At 45.5% G+C, this 11921-nt stretch overlaps 1 pseudogene; it reads left to right on the top strand.

The window, feature by feature from the left end:
• The first annotated feature begins 1299 nt into the window (after nt 1-1299).
• On the top strand, nt 1300-1422 carry LOC136991180 (U2 spliceosomal RNA; annotated as a pseudogene).
• Nucleotides 1423-11921: the final 10499 nt, after the last annotated feature.

Genomic DNA, 11921 nt, shown 5'->3' with positions numbered 1-11921 from the left:
CCACATGCATTTTCATATATGTCTAGTCACAGCTATGAATTTAGAAATAGAGGAAGTAGATCAGAAACGTAAGATGAGGGGTTGTATTCTGGAAAGCATTGATGCTAAATAGGCTCGGAAGTCACAGGAGGTAAATAACTGAAGTCATATGAGATAAATAATGGAATATGTTCCTTCTGGTGTAATGATTTAGCTGGAGGAACAAAGTGGGATTCAAGAACATCTAAGCAAGTAGAAATAGAGATATGGTATCATCACAGCATACAATGAAATTATCTGTCTGTGAGAGCATTACTGTAATGCTGAGTCCTGTCCTGGTGTCCAGACATCAGAAGCAGTCAGGATCACTTGGAAAGGTCTAGGAGTGAGCCACATGCTTTGGCACTGGAGCCTGCAGAAGCGAGAGCTAATTAGTTTACATGAGAGAAATTTAAGATGAGGCTCGATAAGAATCTCTGAGTCCTACTTAAGAAGAGCTTTCTGATGGCAATGAGCTCCTTAATATGACACAAAAGCATTATGAGATCCAGTGCTTGGAAGCTTAAGCTAGACACATTCAGAATAGCAATTAGGTGTACCCTTTTTTTGCAGTGTGGCTAACCACTGGAAGTTATTACCCAGAGATCAGCATACAGGTCTAGTCCTTAAGCCGGACTGAGAAGCCCTGAGGAGAAATGCTCCTCTGTGAAACAGACTTATGGTCTCATTGCAGATGCTCTTGGGTGGGATTATTTATTATCTCCATGTAGTTGCAGAAGGGCAGGCTAAATGTCATACTGAGGCAGACCCCAGAGTCCTCTCATTCCTCTTTAAAGCTGTGCAAGCTGCAACTGTGGGCAGTGGGGCAATAACTGTGGGGACAATGTAATGCCAGGCCCAGGTGCCAAGAAACAGAGCGAGCGGGAGCAAACTGTACTAGGTCCACTGGTATTGATGACAAACCGCTTTCTGCCACCACTAATAAGACACACTGATGGATGCTGCTACCAGTCTGCTTTTCGTCTGTATTAAACAACTGGATGGGCCTGAAAACTGTAAGAGAAAAGTGAGATGGATAAATGGTTTTCCATCCACAGTCACCTTAGGATGAATATGCAATCAGTTGTGTAAACTCCAAGTAATGCTGAAATGGGCATTTCATGAGGTGGAGCCGAAAGGCTTGGAAACAATGAAAGCATTTGAGCTCTGTCCCCTCCACCCTCTCTCCCTGCACACACACGTGTCCATTCAAAGTAAAAAATGTTCAAAAAATAGCATTCTACATCAATGACCACATTTCCATTAACCTCAGTAGATAAGATCGCTTCTCGGCCTTTTGGCTAAGATCAGGTGTAGTATCTGTTCTTATCAGTTTAATATCTGATGCATCTTCGATGAGAGGACTTTTTCTTTTTGGACAAGAGGCAACGGGCACAAACCAAAACACAGGAAGTTCCATCTGAATATGAAGAGAAACTTCTTTACTGTGAGGGTGACAGAGCACTGGAACAGGTTGCCCAGAGAGGTTGTGGAGTCTCCTTCTCTGGAGATATTCAAAACCCACCTGGACGCGATCCTGTGCAATGTGCTCTAGGTGACCCTGCTTGAGCAGGGGGGTTGGACTAGATGATCTCCAGAGGTCCCTTCCAACCTCAACCACTCTGTGATTCTGTGATTCTGTGATAAGCGGTACTGCCGTGAAAAAAAAGTAACCACAAAGTATGGTGCTTTTGCTACACAAAATAGTTTTACTCAGTTTATAATATGCTATAATACCTAATATGCTGATGTAACACGTACACACCTGGGGACACACAAAATGCATTCTTGACCTGAAGAATGTGCAGAAACGTGCTCCAAAATTTCTCATGACAGAGCCCAGCAAAATGGTTGCTAGCGTGCCATTAATGGGATCCATACCAGAAAAGCTCATTCAAACCACTAGCGGTTTGCAGAGCTGCTTCTCAAATGACTAGTTCGTTGCTTTTCACAAAATAAAAATTCTTGGGTCTATAAGTTATTGTCTTATACAAACGCAGCAAAAGAATGGGTAAGAAATGAGCTAGAGAGTAACAGTAAACAGACGTGGTAGCGTATGATATGCACAGCTCATTTTAAACAGCCTAGTCTTAAAGTGTATCAGTTGTTTTTAATGATTATTTTGGTGTGCAAAGGATAAAGCCACAGAACTTGTTTTTCTCTGGAAAACCCCCCCCCCCCAAAGTTCTCACCTAGAGCCTGGGCTTCTCCCTCAGCAGCTATGTAATGGGGAGCGACACACTGTACTCACAGTCGCTAAATGGTCATGCTACTGAACGCAGCAAAGACATCGGCCACCTCTGATTCCTGCAAAGGGCTGCTGTCCTGAGTACATGCATAACTGGTGAGTTGTAAGCAGGACTTTCCATCAGCTGCTAATGAAATAGGGAAATGGTGATTCCTTTAGGCTAAATTTTGAGTGATTTGAGGGCTTGAAACATGCTACACTGGAGCAGACAGATAGGAAGGCAGATATGGTTGCACCCAAAGAGCATCTCCAAATAAGCAATCCTCATCACAGTGGAACTAGTATCTGCTGCATCTTAAAAGCAAAATGTTCTTTTTCTGCGTATGTACAGAGACAGATAACAAAATGTGAGTGTAAACAAGCCCTCATTGTCTTATTGTCCATAGATAAATACACAATAAGTTCAAAGTAGGGCTGGATTCATAAAGCAACACTCTGCTAATCTGTATTCGGGTCTCAAGCGTATTATCTGTAATTTACAACCAATTTAAATGGCATTAACAGTCTTCCCCTTATGGGAATTTAAATTTGCATCCTACCATTGAATTAAACACTGATTGCATATTTTCTATAGGGGACGTAATGCTCTTTGAAGCTTGTTTTGAATAATAAAGCATCTATTCATGCACATGGTGCAATGTGTTTCTTTGTCCTGAATGTAATTGAAGTAAAATGTGAGTTAAAGGGATTTTTCCTCTAGCCACAGGTTTGTTGATTACCATCTATTTTCATCTATTCAACATTTTAAAAAGGAAAAGAAAAATACAGTAATCTCTTCCTGCATTTGGAGCCTCATTTACCACTCAGTGCTTCCCTGAGAGCGTCTGGGCTGAACAATCAGGAGGTCAAGTTTCAGCCCATCTTTGGAGGAGGAGAGGAGAAAGAAACACAAGAGTACCCCACCCTTCTGCAAAATAAAAATAAAAATACCACAAACAAAAAGCAGAGGGAAGCAGATGACACCACATCCGGCCTCTGGGAGAAAGAGCCTGGCGACCTGTCGGGTAGTTGCTCCGCGCACTTGCAACCGTTATGGGGCAAGAAAGTCACAACGGGAACATGTAACAGCAAGGATGCAAGTAGGGTGGCATAACAGTGCTGACCTTTTTTTGTGTAATTTATCAGGGAGGAATAATTGAAATAAATAATAAACAGGTGACTCGCTCCTAACTGGATCCAGGAAAAACACCCCACTCCTTCCCGTGAGCAGCCCGTGCCTGCCCTGACTCTGGCCAACCCCGCTGGCCCCTGCAGGATGGAGCTTGCTGAGGGCGAAGGTGAAGGTGGCCCAGAGTGACGCGACTGCCCCTGACCCTCCTGGCCTTGTGCTGTGCAGAAATCAAATGCTCCACTAATTCTTCTATCCTAGGGCTCAGCTGCAACCATGGTAGGGAAAAATCTCTCTGGCAGATTTTAAGAGATTTTGTGTTTTGCTAAAGGTGATGTTCACTTTCAGACATAGGCAGGCCTGTGTCTAACGAAGCTGCAGCTGCTTTAATAGCCCTGATGTTCATGATCCTGGCATTTACCCAGAAAGGACAGAGAAGACAAAACATAGCTGATATATTTGGCATTTGTGCAGTGAAACAAGTAATGGTTTAGAGTGATGGTTTTTATTTTTCAGCATTCTCTGGTTTCTGCTTTCTTGAAAAAGTAGGGTCCACCTCTGCATAGTTTCCCTTCAATTCTTATGATTTTTGGAAGCCTTTAAAAAATACAGACTATACTGGAAAACAGAAGAACTTCACAATGATTTTGTGTCTTTCTGCATCTTAAAAGGTAGTTTTATAGCTCTGTAAGGGACAAACACTGCTTAAAAACTGACAATTGCATTTTAGGAAGAGCCAGGAAGGACTGTGGACCCTGGCCTTGATCCCACCAGGACTGAGTGTCAGACAGCAACTCTAACCATATCGCTGTGCTTACACAGTTGCACGAGATTTCTTTATGGGCTATCTCAAATTACTGCAGTTAATATTTTGGTGCTGTAAAACCAAGCACCGCCAGTGCCGTTGAAGCACACACAGCAAATCAAAGATTTTGGAGCGGCTCTGCCTCCTCCTGTAGAGACAGCGAGGGTCAGGGATACTCTCTTTGTCGCTTCCCAAAACAGTTTCATGGCATCATGTGCACACAGGAGATAGAGGGTGATCCCTGGATACCTTGAGGCTAATTGCCGTTTTGTTCAATTTGCCCAAACTGAACATTTCAGAAATGAGAAGCGTTCTAGTTAAAGCCGCCTGGTACCGTTGGGAAGTTTAGGATAGCCTGGATCCCAACTATTAAACACATGGAAATACCCATCTGCAGGCTGCAGCCCCCAAGGGCACCTTGCATTAGCTCTGTGCCCGCGCTGCTGTCTGCACTGAGAGTGAAACACGGCGAATTGCACTCCTGCTGCGGCGGCCAGGGCACGAAATGGCGCCCACAGGGAGGTCTTGCTGTTCAGAAGCCTATGCAGTTCAGAAGAAAACATTTGCAATTTCTCAGCCCCAAACAAAGCTTGAAGTGAATTAGAGTTTCATGACTTTTAATGCTGGTTTAGGAACACTGTGAGTAATGCTGACTGCTAGTATGGGGCTATTCGTACTCCTGCCATTGGAGGCGAATTTCGGCCCCCCCCCGCCACTGCTGGCCACTGCAGGGCAGGGTGCGAGCAGCTGCCTGCTCACCCCAGAGCCTGGGGAGAGTCTCTAGGGCACATGTGAGCACAGGACTGTGCTGGAGGCGGTGCAGAAGTGGGAATAAGTGGTTTTGTTTGTAATTTCTCAGGGTGCAAGCTCGTGAGCTTTCCTGGAAGGCCCCAAATCCCCCTTTACGGAAGCGGAGGCGCCGTGGGTTGCCCCAGCAAGGGGTCCGCTCTGTGGTGCTCCCCTTGCTGCTGCTTGCCGCCCTCGTGTGCACGCGCTCTCCTGGCCTCTGCCGGAGGTGACGTGTGCGCGTGCCATGCACTGCTCTTGGCGTTCTCGCGGGGAGCTGAGTAATCCGGCAAGCTTGAAGCACTTCTTCTCACTTTTCTCTGAGAATTATAGAAATTATCCAAGAGGTCAGGCCTTATTGACTTCTCACGTATGACAAGTCCAAGCGGGGAATGATGAAATAAGTGTTTTGCATCCGCGAGCAGTCAAGGACAGCGTTCAGCAGCTCCACTGGAGATTAACATTTCGAAAAAGCTCAAACTCAGGAATTCGGAAAGAGCTGGCTGAGGAGCCTGTGCCTTGCTTCGTGTTTGATACACTTCACAATACTGAGAAAACAGAGTGACAGCACTGAAAAAAAATAGATGCATCATCAGGTGCAGGCGTTTCTACTGGGGCTGCTTGGAGATCCATGCACAAGCGCTCCCCAGCACGTTCTTTAGAGATGTGGAAACAAATATGAAATCCCCGCTGATAAAATGCGCGCTTCATCCGAAGAAAGGTGGAAGGGTAAACAAGGCAGAAAGGCTATCTGAATCGCACAGGAAGCTGCACCCAGACAAGCAAAATGTGTTTAACTGCGGTCAAATGGAAAAACAAAAGAAAAAGAAGAAAAAAGCACACTTTTGAGAGTGATACCTCGAGACTAGGGATCACATTGGGAGATGCAGTGACCTTGAAAAAGCACTGGCGGTCACAGGGGGCAAACAGCTCCACGCGAGCCCCTGGCTCAATGGTCCAGGGAAAGCACTTGTGAGCTGCTGCCCACAGAGGGTGCGCATGTGCGTGCACATGTGCGCAGCGTGTGGGGAGGGTGATTTTTCTCCCCAAGCAAGACTTTTAATGAATGGACCCCTGAACGCCGCGCGCAGGCTGGATTTCCACATTTGCAGCAGGATTTCGCCCTGCCAGGGAGGGTGCGCGGGGGAGCCACGGCAGAGGCGGAGGGCTGCAGCGGGGCCGTCGGGGAGAGAGGCAGCGGCTCAGTCGCTGAAGTGTTTCCGAGAGGGGGCCGAGGGCTTCCTGACCGCCAGCACCAGCCCTTCCTCAGGTGCAAATACCAGGTCCCCAAAAGCTCCTTAGCTGAGAAAGGCGAAGCAAGAGTGAATGACTGGAAGCTAAGTCCAATAATTTCAAATAAAAATTTGGCAGACTTTTTCTAAACCGCGAAGGGCTTCTAAGCCCTTGGATTAATTTGCACAAGGGAATGATGGATTGATAGTTTCTGGTGTCTTCTAACTAAGCTGGGATGCTTTGCTGAAAGACCTGCTTTACCAACCAGGATTTATGGGCTGCCATAGGATAACTAGGTGACATTTATATGGAAGACTGGCTTTAGAAGATCTGATGAGCTCTGCTGGCTTTAAACTTTATTCGTCTATGAAATTGCCACAATGCTTTATAATATTTTATGAATAAATAAACAAGGGATGGGGCTGAGCTCCCACAGCAAACCCTCCACCTGCTTTCCAGGCCTCTGCAGCATGAATGTGTGTTTTAAAAAAAAAAAGCAGGACAAAGGTGACAAAGCAGACTCAAACATCACCATTACCATAGCAACAGTGGCATTAGCCTGACACAGCAGCAGAAACCAAAATATACCCTTGCACAGAATATCACCCAAGTCAGGAAATTATGAAATTCTAGTCCTATATTGCACACAACATAAATAACCAAAATATAAACGACTTGTATATAGCTCAATAAAATGGCTAATTGCTATTTAAAAATGGGTTTTCTGCAAATAAATAGGATTTTAATAGTCTGTAAAATCGATTTCCCTTGACACTAACAGCTAAAGAAAAAACAACTACAATTTGTGTACATACTAACAGTATGTAATTGTATCTTTGCGGAGAATCTGAAACTATTAATGCACTAATCTTGTAGGGACTCTCCAACTGTCCTTTCACTGTGGTTTCTGAGAGCCTGCCAGCGGTGCATTAAGCGACGTGACTAACATCTGTCACATGTGGTTTGCTCTTTCTCTCATCTCCTCTCCGGGGAAGAACTGTGTGTGTAGGAGAGTGCTTTGCATTGGACTGATTTTTTTTTTCTTTTAACGTACATGCTGGTATGTGTTTAAATGAGAAAGTTCAGGCCAAAGAAATATACTGTGTGCTTAAAGACAGAAAGATTTCTTAGTCCCCTGTGGGATTTTGTACCACAGTCTCAGACACAAAAGGACTCAGGAAAGTCTCTCTCTTGCCCTGATGAGTTTATAAGAGACAGTTCTCTCAGCTGTGAGGAGGGGATCATTTCTGAGCATTGTCATTATCTTGGTGCTTTATGGATGTGTTTAAATGATGGGATACAGGACTGCTTCCCTGTGTCCGAATGGGATCCAGATGTGTGCAGCTGCGCCCTGGTGCCTCTGCTGAGCTGTGGCAGGTCCGCTGGGTGCAGAGATCAGGGGCCAGGCACTGCCTGGCACACTGCAGACACAGCCACGATGATATCTGGGATATGCTGGGTGCTAGTTAAGTACCAAGACCTTGATGCTGACTGTTTTGTCTTTGGGATGCCAGCACAGCAGGTAGAGGACAGAGTTTTATGTCCTTGCACCAGGCTGGTTTCTGAGCTATTCTGCTGCAATCTGCTCTATCTAGAGAGCTTCCTTGATGTCTCTGTGCTGGTATAATGCACATATCCACATCCAGCTGGAAGCTACATGCACAGCCCATGCCCCTAACAAGAAAAAGCAAAAAGAAAATTTCCAATGAAACTAGTATGAGACTAAATAACTTTCCACTGCAGCTCCCAGGAGCTGGAGCAGACCCTGGTGGGTATGATGAAGCCCTGGGGACCAGCTCTCCTCCACCTGCTGAGCAAGCTGAGGGCACCACTACCGCTTGGTGCTGGCTGGACAAACTGGGGTGGCTCCTGCGAGCCCGCTGTGGCACCTGGCCTCCTCCTGGCATCTCCCACGCCTCCGTCGCCCTTCTGCCCAGCTGCCCCCTTGGCCCAGGCACAGCCCTTGCTGGTGCGGCCAAGCTGCTCCTTCCAAGCATCAGCTTCGTGCTGGCCCAGCCAAAAGTCTGTCACATCCTTTTCCCTCCACTAACTAACCGTAAGCACAAATGCTCCCTTTCTCCTTGGGCCTCTCCTCACCTGCTCCTGGAGCAGACCTGGTTGCATTCCCCCAGTGCCCATCCTCATCCTCCTGGCCCTTTTCTCCCTCCTCCCCTCCCCTCCCCTCCCTCTTGGTCTCCTCATGAAACAAAAGCCTTTTGAGCAATGCTTGCTGCCGGTAACTCTTGAGAGGGCTGGATGCGAGGTTTTAGGCTCGCCAAAGCAGAGACCATGTGTGCTGCTGAACAGGGACTGTGCGCAGTCAGCAGCATGGGAAGGTGCTCCACTACCAACATGATGAATGGTACTGGAGGGAGAGATCACTCCAGTCTCCCTGTGTAATCAAATGAACCCAGAGCTGGAGTAGGTATCTGGTCAAAATCCAGCAGTCCCCTGCAACAAAGCAAAAAAAAAAAAGTGGCAGTAACGGTGGATTTTTTTCCATTTCAAATCAGAAAATTGTCAGCCATCTCTAGGTGCTATTAATCATACAGTACCCACCCAAAAAACTTTCAGAAATGGAAGAATAGCGGAGAGGTGGTCCCCAGCACAGACAGTTGCCCAGGCGCAGCTCTCTAGGGGAAGAGGGCTGTCCTAATTCTGCCCAGCAAGGGAAAAACGTGGTGCTGGCCCCTACAGCAGTGACTGAGCTACCCAAAGGCAGATCCCGCCAGGGCGTCACCTTGCAGGTAACTCTGCAAGACGATGAGGCAGACGGTATGGTGGTAAATCCAGATGTGACGAGGAGGTATTATCCAGCGTATCTGGCTGCTTAGTATTCTCTTTCATACGATCTTTTTTCCCATGTTATGTGCATGTATGTGTGCCTGTGTATTTAAATTGGTTACAAAACAACAAATGCTCTTCATTTTATTTAAGTTATTATTAAGTTCACAACTAGAGATTGTTCCACTTCATGTGGCTGACTGAGACAGATCAAACGGCTTTCATCCTGCACAGACAGGGATTTATGTTGCCAGGATGCTTGCTATGCTGAGAACAAGTCTTACAAGTGTTTGATGGAGGCAAGGCGCACAAGTGTCTGCAAAAGGACAATAACTTCAAAACATATAAATGCCAAAGATCTTTTTCTAAGGTAACTATAGCTTCCTATACATTTAGGATTCCTTTTTTGTAAATGTGCTAGCCTGAGATGTATTTTTGTTGTAATGAGATTGTAACATATCACTTCTATTTTCAGTTACCTCCCAAGCCATCACTGGCAGCAAAATGAAGAAAAGCAGGTCACTAAAGCTGACTTGTAATAATCTCAGTAAGCTCTTATTGGTCACCAAACCTAGTATCTTCAATACTTTAAACCACTTCCATAATCAATTAGTTCTCTGAAATGACTTTTTTTTTTTTAAATAGATAAACCAGAGGCATTGTCCCTAAGGGGATATAAATTCTTGCAAAGACTCAGCCCTACTCAGAGGCTTACTGTAGAGTACTGCTTCCTCAGCGAGACAAATACCATGTCCTCTTCAAAGTTATGTAAAGATAATTTCAGCTCTTGGTCAAGGAATTAGGAATCAGCCCATCACAGAAGTTTAAGCTGCTTTCACTTCCTTAAAGAAACATCTGCTTCTCAAACAGACTACCACAGTCAGTAGCAATGCTATTTTTTAATCATCTAGAATAAAAAAAAGGAACATGAGTTGAAGGGGAAGGGAAAACAGTTGCTTTTCCCTCCTCTGTGTGGAGCACAGAAATGCCTGGAAGGAGCCACTCAGTAAAATCCAGCCACCCTTTCTAAGAAGAGAGATATCTGCTCCTTAGGAATGCAGTTATAGCACAACCTACCCTTTCAACCAGGGGTGGTCAAAAACACTTGGAAATGGAAAGACTTCCAAATGGAGAGTTATTTAAATCCCTTACAATTGCCCATTTCCTCCTTTTTTCTCCTCTATCATGTCAGACGTTGCCCACTTGTACTCTTTTGAATTGCCTTTTAATAGCTGAAGAGAGCACAGTTCATACTGCAGGCAGGCAGATGGGGAAGAAACAATGATAATGTCTGCCTTGAGAAGCAGCTTATTTCCACTGACAGTTGGTTAATGCACAGCACCTCCTTGGTTTCCAGAAGCCGAGATTTCTTTTGTTCCAGTTGGCAATATAGCTACAGATTTATGAGCTCATACTTTGTTGTTCCAATTAACAGGCCAGGAAAGAAAACAGAAAACCAAGGTTTATTTGATTTCCCTCTTTGTGGATCTGAGGGCCGGCCGTTCTAATAAAACTGATGCTATCGCGGTGGTTTTGGAGCTGCGGCTGCAGGACCTCCTGGCTTGCGGGCTGTGGGAATTGGGTCTCCCTCTGCTGCGCTGGCTCTCCCCATCTGCAGAGGCTCCTTGTTTGTGGTGCTGTGTGCGTGCGCGAGGTGGGAGGGAGGAGAAACAAAAGAAATAGATTTCAATATTGTTGGTGGTGCCTTGTGCTTCTTTGGTGAAAATAAGAACCCATGACAAGGCACGTTAATCGGCAACAGAGGATCATTGATGGAGGTTTTATACTCCATGCCCTGGTGACCGCCAGGCCGGCGCAAAGGAAGGTCACTCAGGGTGGTGAAATGGAGAGGCGACGGGAGCCTACGAAACACGTGCTCTGGTGCGGGTGGGAGGGAGACAGCAAAGCTACTGCCCCCTGGCACTGGCAGCAATCCTCACCATCCATTCTGTTCGGCAAAGCCATGAACCTCAAATGCTGCTCAGATGGAGGAAAAAAGCTCATTTCCCACGTCAGCCTTGGAAAATGAACTTCACGCTCTTTTCCTAGAGACTTCAAAAGTAAAACCATTACTGAGTATGAAAACCAGGAGCACAAACAAAGCCAGGCCAGCCACTCTCCACCTTTGTACTTTTGAGATGAGAATTCAAAATCACCTTTTAAGTGAGAGTTTAGATTAGAATGTAGAAATCCACATAAAAGGATTTCTTCTGATGTTATATTGTGCTCCCTACCCAAGGAATAGTTTATTCAGTACTAAAATCAGCATTTTTACTGATAAGGGGAACAAAAGCTATTTATTGAGCTCCAGACAGTGAAACGTAGTGGTTTGACATATTAGATATATAGCAATGGTGTAATACCCAGCCTGCCTTGCAGAGAAACAAATGGAGAATTTTCTAAACATGCTTGGTTCCTCATTCCTATACCAGAGAGGATAAAAAAGGAAGCAGATACACAGTTTATACATTATATACCTTTCCTTGGGGTTTCCCTTAGTTTATTATTTTTGAACATTTTTGCATTAATGTGCTCAGAACTCAGAGGGAACTTGCTGCAGCCTTTATTTTCCAATTATTTTCTCTCTTTCATGTTTTTTCAAAGTTTTTTTAATGTATAATGTATTGGAAGGGCACATAACCTCAGAGAAAGACCTCTGAGAAGGGAGGAGACAAGAGGATGTTCCGCCTCACCCATAAGCAAGCTACCAGCATGGGGTGAAATATCTTTCCTTTCCACTCTGTTCCTTTATGGAGAAGAGAGATGGGGGAGCATTGCTGCCTTTTCTCCCCAATACACCTCCTTGAGGAAGGTCTTTTTTCGGCAGCATCATGGCAAGGAAGCTGGCAGGGTTCAGCCTCGCTCCTCACCCCTGCTAAGCAACCTCGTTGGGCAACCTGCTCCACTGCCTGACTGTCCTCATGGGGAAAAAGTTCCTC

The sequence above is a fragment of the Apteryx mantelli genome, chromosome 1 (genome assembly GCF_036417845.1).
Source record: "Apteryx mantelli isolate bAptMan1 chromosome 1, bAptMan1.hap1, whole genome shotgun sequence".
In the NCBI taxonomy this organism is placed as follows: Eukaryota; Metazoa; Chordata; class Aves; order Apterygiformes; family Apterygidae; genus Apteryx; species Apteryx mantelli.
Note: the sequence above shows the minus strand (reverse complement) of the source record. Positions and strands in the feature narration are given on the sequence as shown.